The 13,196-nt window shown below is 38.0% G+C and overlaps 1 protein-coding gene across 3 annotated transcripts in view; it reads left to right on the plus strand.

Annotated features, from left to right (window-relative positions):
• Positions 1–13,196, plus strand: part of LOC107218031 — a 489,709-nt gene that overhangs the window by 365,252 nt on the left and 111,261 nt on the right. The window lies entirely within an intron of this gene.

The following is a 13,196-nucleotide window of genomic DNA, read 5'->3' on the forward strand; positions in this document are numbered from 1 at the left end:
AAGGATTTCGGTGCGACGTTGAATTCTGAAAGACCTGCTCTGGCCTTGAACGAATTTTAGACAAACCATTCTCGGAATCGTTAGACGAAAACAATACTCGGACGAATTGTTTGTCAGTCTAGATTCGTTCAAGACCGTGAGAATCTTCTCGAACCTTCTGGAAGCTCTCAAAATCTGACACATGCCAAGAGTCTCCGTCGAACGCCTGAGGATTCACGGAGTGCGCTCGGTAACGCAGTTATCGATCCCGATCGACGGCATGATTTTCTTTACCGACAAAGAGCACAATTTATCCCACAAGGGATAATACCACAGCAATTTCAGGCATTTCTGACTGACGATCATGGTCATTTGGAGGATTTTTTACCGACGATCATGGTCATTTGGGAGATTTTCTTACCGACGAGCGGTCGGCAGAGCACATTTTATCTCACGAGAGTGGGGGTAACCTTCAAGGGCTTGCTTCTGGGATGCACGGATAGGCAAATTGGTCGGCTTGGTCGGTAAAGAAGGTGTTTCTACGCAAAACCCGCCTTGTTATACTACTTGTAACAATACATCAAAAAAGTGACTGTTTATTTGAAAGAAAACTGACGATACACAGACGAAAAGTACCAAGTCCCGCGGAATCCCGTGATCACTCTTTGATTAATTTAGAGTACAAGCTATTAGTAAATTATTCTGAAAGAGCTAGTGACCAGTTTTGACGGGGTTAGGTGTAACATATTTTATTATATCTGTCTTTACAATGTTGCAAGCTTTGTTATGTGTCTCACACTCTTGCAGAGCGAGCCCCCCTCGCCCCACCCCATATACCGATGCTGCAGCAATCTCTATTCGTATAACAATCGTGTACGTAAGTTTCGATACAAGAAATATTCAATTGTTTTCGGCATCAGAACGCTAGGCTGGAAAGGACAAGCGCCAGACAGTTGCTAGTCGCGGCTTGTGGTGGGGATGGCGGATAAATGCTGGAGAAGAAACATCTCAAGCCTCTGAACACAAAGGCACGCAAATTCTCACATACACGATTTTTTCAGCTGGCAACTAATAGAAAAAAAATGTAAAAATTTGCAGGCGACTCTTTTCTACCGGTCACCTTACATGTTAATTTTTTTTTTTTTCGAGGTGCTGTTATGTTCGTGAAGGTTATCCATGCCGGAGCGGTAAGGAATAGATTGCTTTGGCTTCGCTTTTGCGTTCTAAGACAACCGGAGGTTAGGATGAGGGTTGAAAAAGTATAGGTGGGTTTATACGTTAATTATATGTTTATTGTGAGGTACTTGATGGAACAGTAGAAACGTGTGCAGTTCGAAAGGTAGGTAAGGGAGTCTATAATGTGAGTTTGTTGATAGTTAGAATATGAGTGAGCTCAGACATAAAGTGTATGGATCCAGGAAAGGTGTGAGCATACAGAGGGTGAGGAATGAAATTAGCTGAGTAACGGTGATGTCGAGTAGCGTGAGGCTGGATGAAGATAATAGGACAAGATAAAAACTATGGAGTTAATATAAGAAATGTGAGAGAGTTAGCAAGGGGGAGTAGTAGACGGGTGGCGCTATGCCGGACGTAACACCGTGAAACTTAATACAAGAAAAGTTTTAAAAAGAAATTTCACGTTTTTTCTTCAAATGAACCAAGCAAACTAGAACGAACCCATTGCATCGATGATTTGTCTTCTTCCTATCCAATGAACTCGCCTGTAAAATTTCAGTTGCTCATGCACGCACGATATGACCTTTTCAGGCTTGCGATTTAGGAACCGGGGTGATTTTCGAAAAAATCATCGATGGTTTTTTATTCAAAGGCTTGAAGAATATTTTGGTACTCTGCAAGTGGAAGAGAAAACATCGTCAGAAGTCAACAAAGGTGGCCCATCACGTGGAAATTTAACATGATGTAGTCGATTCTTGACATATGGTACATACACAATTACCAGCAAAAAAAATATACTGTGTTAAATGTTCGAACCCTGAGTGAAGTACAACGAGCGAAAATTACCTCCGAAAGTACACACGAAAGAACGGCGCGCGGCCCCTTCTTTATTGATTTATCATACCCACATGATTGAGTGCACTTCTGATAATTTGCGAATACTTTCACCACGTGCTCTGTCAATTATGTACGAAAAATCAGAAGTCTGATGAGATGACAAGAGTTGTGAGTACTAAGTATATGTAATAATATGACTTTCAGCTGAATATTTTTCTAAAGTCTCGTATGAAAATTAGTCGGTTGTATTTTTTTTTTCTTTTTTACATTTGAGGAGCCTTTGTCTAATCTTACAAGGAACATCCGAGAAGTGTCCGCCTCCGATTTTGATGAAACTTATTAGGAATGTTAAGTACGCTAAAATAAGAGATATGTATTTTTTTATGTCGGCTGAAATTAATTTTAAGGGGGTGAACTACCCCCCTGAAATGCTATTTTTGACAATTCTTAATATATTGTATAATAGGGCCTAATGTACAAATTGCAGGGAAACTTGATTTCTAGGGGTTTGTGACGTTGCTCTTTCTAAATCGGAAGTCCAAATTAGAAAGTTCAAAATGGTGGAGACAACATGGCCGACGTCAATAACGAAAAATCGAACGATGTACAGATTGCAGGGAAACTTGATTTCTAGGGGTTTCTGACGTTGCTCTTTCCAAATCTGAAAGTTCAAAATGGCGAATTCAACATCAGGAGACACAGGAAATACTCCAGAAACAAATATGGATACCAATTTTCGTAGAGATGGCAGATATTGTGATGATTTTCTACCGCCGTTTTGAATTCGTCGCTTCGAATTCAGAATGTTCGTGGTCAAATCCATGATCAGCGACCTCGAAGACAGCTTCCACCGACTTTCGGTGAAAATCGATCGATTTTTCGTTATTGATGTCAGCCATGTACGATCCGCCATTTTGAACTTTTGAATTTGGACTTCAGATTTGGAAACAGCAATGTCAGAAACCCTGGAAATCATGTTTCCCTGCAATCTGTACATTAGGCTCTATTACGCAATATATTAGGAGTTGTCAAAAATAGCATTTCAGGGGGGTAGTTCACCCGCTTAAAATTAATTTCAGCCGATATAAAAAAATACGCATCTCTTATTTTAGCGTACTTAACATTCCTACCAAGTTTCATCAAAATCGGAGGCGGACACGACGCGGATGTTCCTTGTTAGATGAGACAGTCATTGAGCCGGATAAATTTCGTCGTTTTCTCACAGTATACTAATAAACAGAAATCTGAGGAATGATGATGCAGTTGCCTCATGAACTGCCACTAAATATATCAACAATTCAGTGGTGGTCAACAATTCAGAGAAGCAAAAATATTCCGTTGAATTCTAAGAAGAGAATATTAGTAAGAGACTTTTATTAATTGAACGTAGCTCACGTGGGATCGTATGACCATCCGTTAGTGGAAATTCAAGTGCCTTACTGAAAAATTCTCAGCTTTCCCATAAAAAACTCAGAAGTAAGATACATTTTGGTAGCATATGATGAAAAGTGGGTTTTTCCCAAAAAACGTGTTTTGAGATTGACTTCGAAAAGTTATTCAAAAATAAATAACATATTTGAAAAAGTAGTAATTTTTCATATAGGATAGCTATTTTTTCAAAATTTTTTTTCTTTTGCCAATAGCGATACGAAAATAATTCGCGTTTAAACCTCAATTGATTCGAAGTAATAAACTTAAATGTGATATTTCTCGCTAATGGTTAGCCCTAGAAAGTCCAAACTTGGTGAACTTTTCAATCTTAGTACACGCTACAACAGGTAAAAATTTCAGACAAGTCAGTTTTTTGATATCCTGTTCATTTGTTGATAATTAATTGGTGGACGTTCCCATATGTACAACGATCCGACATACATATATGAAAGAACAGAAGAGAGGAGTTTGAATCGCGCTGCAATCAAACTGCGTTTTCATACAAAAACTACACGGAAACAAAGGCTCACATATCGTACTAATCAGTTACACACGTTTGTGTGTGGATGTAGTTAACCTTAGAAAAAAAACAAAAAAGCAGAGTTTTAGAAACCCATGGTCAAGGTGCGTTGTCGTAATCGGAACAGAAGGAATCACGTCAATTATCTTTTCTTTCTCCTCATCTAATCCTCCATCGATGTTTTTATTTTTTTTAATTTTAATTTTTTTACTCTTCGAGTTAGTCAAAAAATCTTTGAAGTACGAACAAGCACGTGTGTCTCATCACCGATCGGTGAGGAAGTAGCAATTGAGACCGGGTAAGCCTGCGTGAATTATCACGATCGAGACGGTGGACCCAGTCAACAGTTTACTAGACCAGAGGAAATAGTCACATTGTAAACTATGGGTAACTTATCACACTGATTATGAGTTGGTAAGTAATCTGACGTAGGTGTCATTGAATTGTTCAATATCTCGTCTGACATTAATCGAATAATATCGGTATTAATCAATAAATAATTCAATATTGTAAGGTCACACCGACGTATGAGCAAAACACCGATCCTAATCCTTTTGTCGTTCGAACGTCAACCCTACCGCAGGACACCAGTATGAATACGAGTGCCTCGGACAAGCTGATTAGCAGATGCATGGTACAATGCTTGCCTGACTCATTTTTTTTTATACGTCGTAGATCTCGTCACTAGCCTAGGACCGAACTTAGCAGTTTTATTCGTCATAAAAATAAATATAACCTATGGGCAAAGGCCGTTTTCGAATTAAGCATTGAAAAATCACAGTGACGACAAAGCATAGCGGCTGTCTTGTCGAATAATAGATAGAAATTGGGGAAATTGCGAATTATATAAATTTTTTTTTTTTTTTTTCACCATTTACCACGCCTTTAACCCTCTGGTCTATACCATTTTCCATCGCTACTTTTATGTGTGCCATGAGTCATTTATGATCTGAAAGTTCTATTCCTTGTACAACTAATTCAGAGCATTTGTTTTTATAAGTTCAGTAGTGAAATTGAATCATCAGTATTTCATGAGTAAGAATATGCAAACGCAAATGCGATATCTACATTCAGTAAATATTCGTTTAAAAATGAAGCCAGAAAGGCGCGAAAGATTCCTTTTGCAGGAGCATGACTTTTAAAGTGCCGTCGGGTCCCAGGTCCCATTAATGTCCCAAGTGTAGACCAAAGGTTAAAGCGGACTAAGAAGTATAAAATAATGAAATTTAAAACGAAGAACGTTGGACGCAAGCAATAGATAACACAACTCTACAAAATAAAAACTTCTTTTTGTTGCCCTGATTTTATCTGTGAATTCTGATGTTTGAGAACGTAGAATTTCCGAGCATAATCATGATTATATTAGATTGGGTCTAGTTTTTTATATTATTGCAGTACTGTATTCGAGATGACTTAATGTTTATGGGCGAATATCTCTTCACTGGTTAGAGTTTGGAAAGTTTAATTAGCATTTTTTTTTTCTAGTGCGTGGAATTTTCTATAAGAATATGTATTTAGACAGTTGATAAGTCAAGTCGTTGAGGAAAAAAACATTCCAAATCTTTTCGTTGTTTTTACGTGTTATTTAAATGGAAAATAAAAAAAATCAATGTTAAGAGCTTATATCTGGCTGAGATATTCTATTTGAAATGCACTACTGAAATTAGAATATTTTCTATATTTTGTTCACTTTGGTTTGAATAAAGTAAGTCTAACTACAGCTATTGATAGTTTTTTTTTTCTTACTTTATACATGAAAAAAAAGGCAGAAAACAGTCTTTTTCACCTGAAAATTCATTTTCTTAATCATATACGAAAATGTCGATAAAACAAAAAACTAGAGCCAGTGTTGAAAAACAACGCATACTCCTATGGTCGTTGACATCAAATCTTTTACAGATCACTCAAATATCCAGGGCAAGGAAACTACCGTTGACCAGTAGAATTGATGCATGAATAGTTCACCTAAGTTTGTAATAATGTTACTGCTATGCAAATGATTTGAACTGCTCTGTGAGTTTTCTCAACAACAGCTACTCGCTACACTCCTTACTCTATTTCTTACCCCCCCCTCCCCCACCAAGTTTTTCGTTTTATACCAACAAATATGTTGATGAGATTATAACAGAGATATGTGGCAAATTTTAGTTCGCTGCTTCGAACGCTTATTAGCACGGTCTTACATACAGGTCTGGAAACTCGGTAAAAATCTCAGTGGTGGGGGTGTCCTCTTATTGAAGCACTGATCGTTTCGCCTAGTGACCACGAGTGTCGCTGCGGTAGAGGGATTCAGGCTGTGTGAAAGAGACGGAAACAGCTCGGACGGTCAACAATCTGTTTCCATCTCTCTCGCACAGCCTGAATCCCTTAATCGCAGCGACACTCGTGGTCACTTGGCGAAACGGCAGATGCTTCAATAAGAGGACATACCTCCACCACCAGTTTCCAGACCTGTATGTAAGACCGTGCTTATCAGCGACTCTTTTGACAATGTGCGTCACTGATCACGCCTGCCATTTCCGTTTGTCGCCAGTCGTCTTCTTCTAACGTCTTCGACTACCTTCGGTATCCGTCGGCTATTGTCGTGTCCACCGGTCTCCGGCTACCTTCGGTGTACGGCGGCGGTCGTCGTATCGTCCTCATGTCGCACGTCTCGACCAGCTAACCGTTAAAATACATATATATTTTTATAGTTGAAAATCGTTGCAAAATTGTTATCGACCTTAATTTAATACTGCATTGCCCTCCAGTTCTGAGCTATTTTTAAAGTTTCAAGTCTTTAACTCATCTAGAAGTTGGTTTAAAATAGATAGCAGAATTTATAACGAACAAACAAAGAAACAAACAAACAGAAAAGAAAGCGAGTTAAGAAAAACTTGATAAAGTGTTTAACGAATAAAATCATAAATTAAACTCGTAAACTAAATTCACGAACGTAATCACAGATCACGCATTATTTAATTTACCTAGAATTAGTTTATTAGACTATACGACCATTGTTCTTGCATGTGCACCTTGGTTGCCAATGCTTTTGTAAATTATCAGATAAGTTTTCGTTTGATTAAAATTTGTTAAAACTACACTTGCGTCTTTATTAACTAACGAGTTGCATAAATTGCTTTAGAATCAAACAATAGCCAGAGAACAGCGACGGAATAACGCCCAGCGTCTGCACAGCTTAGGTTATTCAGGGAGCAATGACGGTGTAACAACCAGAATCTGTGATGAGGCAACGGAGTGGATCCCGTGTCTGCAAAGCAGTACATAAAATCAAACAGATAGCGAAAGGAATACGATGATGGTATTTCATTGTTAGCCTGAATCTATATAATTTGTGTTAGCGCAGTAACGGCACGGATCGTCAGAATTTGTTTCTGCACAGTGACATCATCGCCCAAGTCTTAAAAAACCACGGACGACTAACTGAACGCCCGAATTTGCATCTTATTGCAACAGATTAAATAATCCTACGTTAACTGGAACAGATAGACCAAGACCGAGACTTGACAAATACACGTTACTAATAACGCGTACTTCCCTTAAAACACAGTTCCTTTTATTTGTCAGAGAGTAATAAAAATTTTCTAATTTCAAAACGGACAAAGCCATCCACCGGTCCGGTATTTTCAAGAACACGGTGTCCATAAAACCCGTGAAAATTACAATACTTAGAATTGAGATGGCTAACTGATGTTATCACCCCGTAGTCGTTAAGCGGCTTTTCCTTGGTGTGTATTCGACAATGACAACCAACGTATTTAACTTCAAGATAGTTGCTAATCAGACATACTACACAGAGTATTCGGGGTTTCTTGGCGGTAGAATGGTCCCGGGATTCTTAGAGTATTGACGTGGCATTTACCCAACAGCAATTAAGCGTAGCGTTGTGCTGGCATGGTCACTGATACTGTGGTACTAGCTGCTATCGCAAGCTAGCAGCGATATTAGAACCAAGACAACATCATCAAGCTTGCAAAGCCTGTTACTATCTAGATGCCACATATGTTGGTCCCCTTGTCAAGTACTTACCGAGATAAAACCATGAAGTGTCCACAAGGCTACCACATATCTATAAGGGTTCGGTTATGTAGTTGCAGTATAGCTGCCACATGAAATTGTTACCTAGAATGCTCTTACGGTTGCAGCAAGAAGGAGAATCTCACTGTTGACCAGGCCTGTTTCTCATTTGAAGATAATCACCTTTGTCCATGTGTGCCAAAATGCATTCGAATCGGCAGACCGTAAGGTAATTTTTTTTCCTTTCATGTGAAGCTGCTGAAGTGTTATGTATAATAGTATATCTGAAACGCACCGCATGGGCTAAAGTTACAGGAAGATTGGAGCTTCTAAAAGTTCAACGTGCTGCCGCGTTCATGGGGAAGCGCAGAATCTGATGGAAACTAATTGTAATTTACTGAAGTGTGTTGTGAGATAATAATATTGCGGAGGGGTCAATGCACATCGTTTAATTTTATTGCTACGATATTGCAAGATATCAGTATTCCAAAGAGGCTTCCAGATAAAAATTATTGACGGGTGTAATAGCGCCATACCAGTGCGTACTTTCCTGTATTATGAAAAAAAAAGTTGGATAAAATTAAGAGCAGGGGTGGAGCGTGGATGCAATGAATGGCAAAGGTGAGTCCGGCAAAGCGTATATACGGAAAACATAATTAAACCGTTTTACTCCAGACTCAGCAGGTGCTTCGCTAACGTAGAAGTATCGCGAACCAGCACCTCGCTTACCTTGCAGATAAAGTTCGCAAACTTTGCCATGGGTTGCTCGACCTTATTGCCGAGGTTTTAATTAAACCGTAATTAAATACCCAAATCGGAGATTGATAGTGATTACAGAAAATTAGACGCTTTACAGTGTAACGTATAATTTCATATACGTCTCGTAGGAAGCACGGCAAAGCACGTAAGAAACCGTTTAGCAACTCATTCCTGGCCTATGAGTCCTATAAAGGGATCTTCTCTTCACCTCGACTTCACCTTTAAAACCTAACCCTTTCTCCCAACGGTACGTGGGATTCATAATTCTCAATCTCGTGAAGACCAAATTTTCTGACATCCTGATGAAAAATTATATTTTCGTGCTAATTCTTTCATTGAATAGTATGAATTATACTGCTAAAAATCACTGGCCCTGAAGCATTAAAATATGTAGATGATTGATCCCCGAATTGGGTGAAAATCTTAGATTAACTCGTCTCTCAAATTTATTTATTAATTCACTTTCTATTTAGGTAAGAATCGAAGGTCAAAAATTCGGTCTACAAATTTATAGAAATAATTCAACCATATCACTTACGATGTGAGAAATATAAATTTTAACTAGTACTATGATTATTTTCAGAAGAACTTAGTTCTACCGCTCGGTTTCTATAGGCCTAAAATCTGTTAATATAATACACTGCGGGGTATTATACGAACATAGATTATTCTTTGATGTCAATCGTACCAACCAATTATGTTTTCTCTCCGCTATTGGTTAAAAAACATATTCTGAAAATGAATAGTAGATTATTTAGATCGTTTTCCATTGCACTTTTTAAAAAATCACCAATTGAGTCAAATACAGTGCAAATGATTTTCGTTTCAGTGAACTGAATTGCCTTATTTTAAAACGCAGCTTATATTCTTCAGAAAATTATAGCCAACTCAATGAGTTTCGTGAGATATGTGTTCGGTCAAGTCTTTAAATACGGAAGGCTAACTCAACACTATAAACAAACGCGATAGGGACATCAATAGAATACTTTTTGGTGTCAATGCAACACTATTTGATGTCAATCTATGCTGCTTATCGTCAATTTAACACTATCCGACGTTGAAATTTTGAATTGACTGCGAAAATTGTTCTATAGTAGAATTCCACACCGGCCGCTTTTGGTCAATTTCAATACCGTCAATTTTTTATTTATTTATTTTTTCTTTTATTTTGATATCAACTCATTTACATGTTGAAGAGTCTGTCTAGGAATTTTTTGTGGAAAAAATATAATCCAATAAAGATATGTCTCTTCGTGGTTTGCGATGGCTTTCGTGCGTGGTCACAAGTATCGGTGGACTTTCACAAAAAATATGCTCATTAACTACATTGTATCAGATTTCCGGCGACGAACCTTTTCTGTGTAATAATAATACTATGGTTGACTTGTCTTTCTTTGCCTGCGTTCCGTACGTAAAGTAATCATGTTTGTGGCAATACAAGCATATAGTATCGGAGTATTTAAAATTGCACTTCACGACCATGTATTGGTATTGCTATAAAAATAAAAAAAAAATGAAAAACACACTTTTTTTATTTAACGCACCGCGTGTACCATGAAAGCAAAGTCTTTTCCGCTTTGCATATTTGCAATATTCATCTTCGACACGTGCACGCGCTCGCCTGCAATTCATATTGCAAACTTAATCGCTCGACGTGAAAATACCCACTTTGCCTCCCTGGTGCATGAATCAAAAATTTTCCGAAGTTCTTTCAGCGTCATCGACTCCCGAAAACGTTGCATTATTATCATTCATAGCTATTGGACAAATTGAAAACGACAAAAGCGTTCGTGACCCGATAAATACTATTCTTTTTATAATGCAAACCTAATTCCAAGTCAATTCATCGATTACAGCTCGAGGTACCATGTACAATATTTTGAAAAATATAGTTTTGAGAAGAACGCGTTCAAAGTTTGAGCACTAGCTTCTTCAGTGAAATATTTTCGAGGATACACCTTAACGTGTTAATTAGTTGACATCAAAAAGTCATTAATATATGGCATGAGTAGTTTTTCCTATAATTGGAAAATTGACCTTGTGACGTTACTTATGGCCTACCTTTCACGCCACAAATCTTATTCGACTACTAAGCAATAAAATATATCTACAGAGGCTGAGAATATTCAATGAATAAAGCACGTAATTTAGTAAAAAACATGTTCACGGAAGAACATTTCGTTTATTCAGGATCAATCTGAGAGAAGGTAAATGGGAAAATTAGTGGAAAGTGTGGATTAATCAAAATTATGAAAATAAATAATTCACGCACTCTCGCACTCCAATTAAAATACGCATAATACATAAATTTGAAAATGGCAAAGGGGACTTCTAGCTGTTGAGAGTGACGCTAAATTGTGAAATAACTCGATTTTATGTAAATGATTCTAAATTACAGCATAAGGATGATTTTACATAATGCATTATGACAAAATTTAACCATGTGAGTATACTAGAACAAGGAATGAATGAATGTGGCATGGGCACCTATTATTCATTCATTTGTTACCTTAGCTCGGATGTTCCAGGTGAAGTGGGTGGCTCGATGGTTCCAGAGATGTAACAGTTGCTGGTGAATTTGCGAAGGAATCAATAATTGATCGTCACCAGTTATTGATTATAACGGCCATGTGGATTCGGTCTCGTTGATTAATTTGAATTTGAAGGCCAAGAGATATATGAGTCTGCTTTTTTACGTCTTTTAATCACGGATGAATCAGAGCACATTGCACGTGTTTGGATAAAAAAATAAAAGTTTTGTCGTACAAGGAATTTTCGGCGAACCTGTCGCCTCGGCGTCTTCCCGTAGAGAGCTCGATGTTACTCCTCTACCGGGCAGGTGATCCGATATCGACCTCTAGAACCGAGTGTTTGTTTCGATTCTCAAACGCTTTGCGGCGTTTGACATTTGCTCAAGGCCCTTAAATTTGAATGGCTTTACGTTCTTATACCGTTACAACCTGTTTCGACGCTCGTCACAGTAGGGTAACCCCCTTAATTACCTTATTCAACAATTGTATACAACACAAATGGTGGAATGTGATACAGACTGTGATGCATGGTTTTCGATGGGTTCGGTTAGTTGCATTGTTTGATATTACAACGCGAGAATAATTTGAGATAGTTTTAACAACTTGCAAAGTGCGTGTGATCTGGATAAGGGTTTCCTAGTAAGTAACAAGGATGGGAAACTTGTAACGGATTCGGAGTTCAGGCAAAGGTAGAGAAAAAACAGACAGTTATGTCTGCAAAGCCAAGGCGGTGATAAAGGACTCGAAAATGTGACAAAGGAAAGACCCATATAATTGGAAATTTAGCGACGGTTATGGAAAGGTACTTGAAATTTCCTCCCGCAAAACTCTGGCATCGTGCTTAACAGACTGAGTAATTTCGTTTCCTTTTCCTTCAATGCTCATTTCCCTCGTTGGTACCTGTGATTCTCAGGCACTTTTGTAAAGTCAACATTTGCCTCCTGGGCTCAATAAGCACACGAATGAAAACTCCGCACAAGCATACAGCGATGCCCGCCGCCTTCATCCTCCGCTCCGTCAGGCTGAGTAAGAGAATTCAATAAAATATCGTTGCAAACGACTGAACCCACTTGGGTACCCAGCCTTGCTTTTGCGCCTGCTACTTCGAAACTGTTGCTGCCAGATTGGAACGACAGCAAGATCCTCATTTAACTTCCTGTCGAAATTTATGAGTATAACTCAATCACGTGTTTCCCTCATATCTCCGAGGCTTCGGGTTCTAATATACACTTGGAGCGAAAGTATAGGTAATTGTAATAGAATCCGCGGAAAAATTACTACTTATTTTCGGTGTCTCGGGATACGGTTTTATGATAGAAATAATCACTGAACCTGGATAGCTCGTTGCTTCGAATGCGATAAAAATTCTAAAACGTTTCAATGGAATATATTAAGATACGTTTTGAAAAAAGTTTCATCAAAATATTTTTTTGAAAAGTAAAACAAATATGTTTTAAACATTTTAATGAAGTATTTTGTAAATTATTTCATTCTGATATCTTCCCATAAATAATTCTTGACAGATTCTTAAAAGTTTTTTTGGAATATTTTTTGAAATATATCTGTGAACTTTCCGCCGTGTTTTATCGAATTAGTTTTCATCATACAAAATAACATTTCAATATGATGTATTTCAAATTTTTACAAACTCACTGTCAAGCACTAGCTCAGGTTCGATGCATGGTCTGAGCAACTGAACCTGGATAGCTCGTTGCTTCGCTCGCGTGCATCTTTGTTAAGGTAGCACGAAAAAAAACCTCGAACGTTAGTTTTGCGCGTTGCTTTAGCACTATCCACTGCTGGGTAATATTTCAAATAGTTTCGTTTAAAAGAAGCATTCATTTGGGTTATCTAGAAGCCCCGCGGCGTCACTATCGATTTTGAGAACTTGGAAAAATTTGGATGATCTGGAATTTACATCTACTTTTTATGCGTCTGTAACTTCC

Source organism: Neodiprion lecontei, chromosome 2 (genome assembly GCF_021901455.1).
Source record: "Neodiprion lecontei isolate iyNeoLeco1 chromosome 2, iyNeoLeco1.1, whole genome shotgun sequence".
NCBI classification, from domain to species: Eukaryota; Metazoa; Arthropoda; class Insecta; order Hymenoptera; family Diprionidae; genus Neodiprion; species Neodiprion lecontei.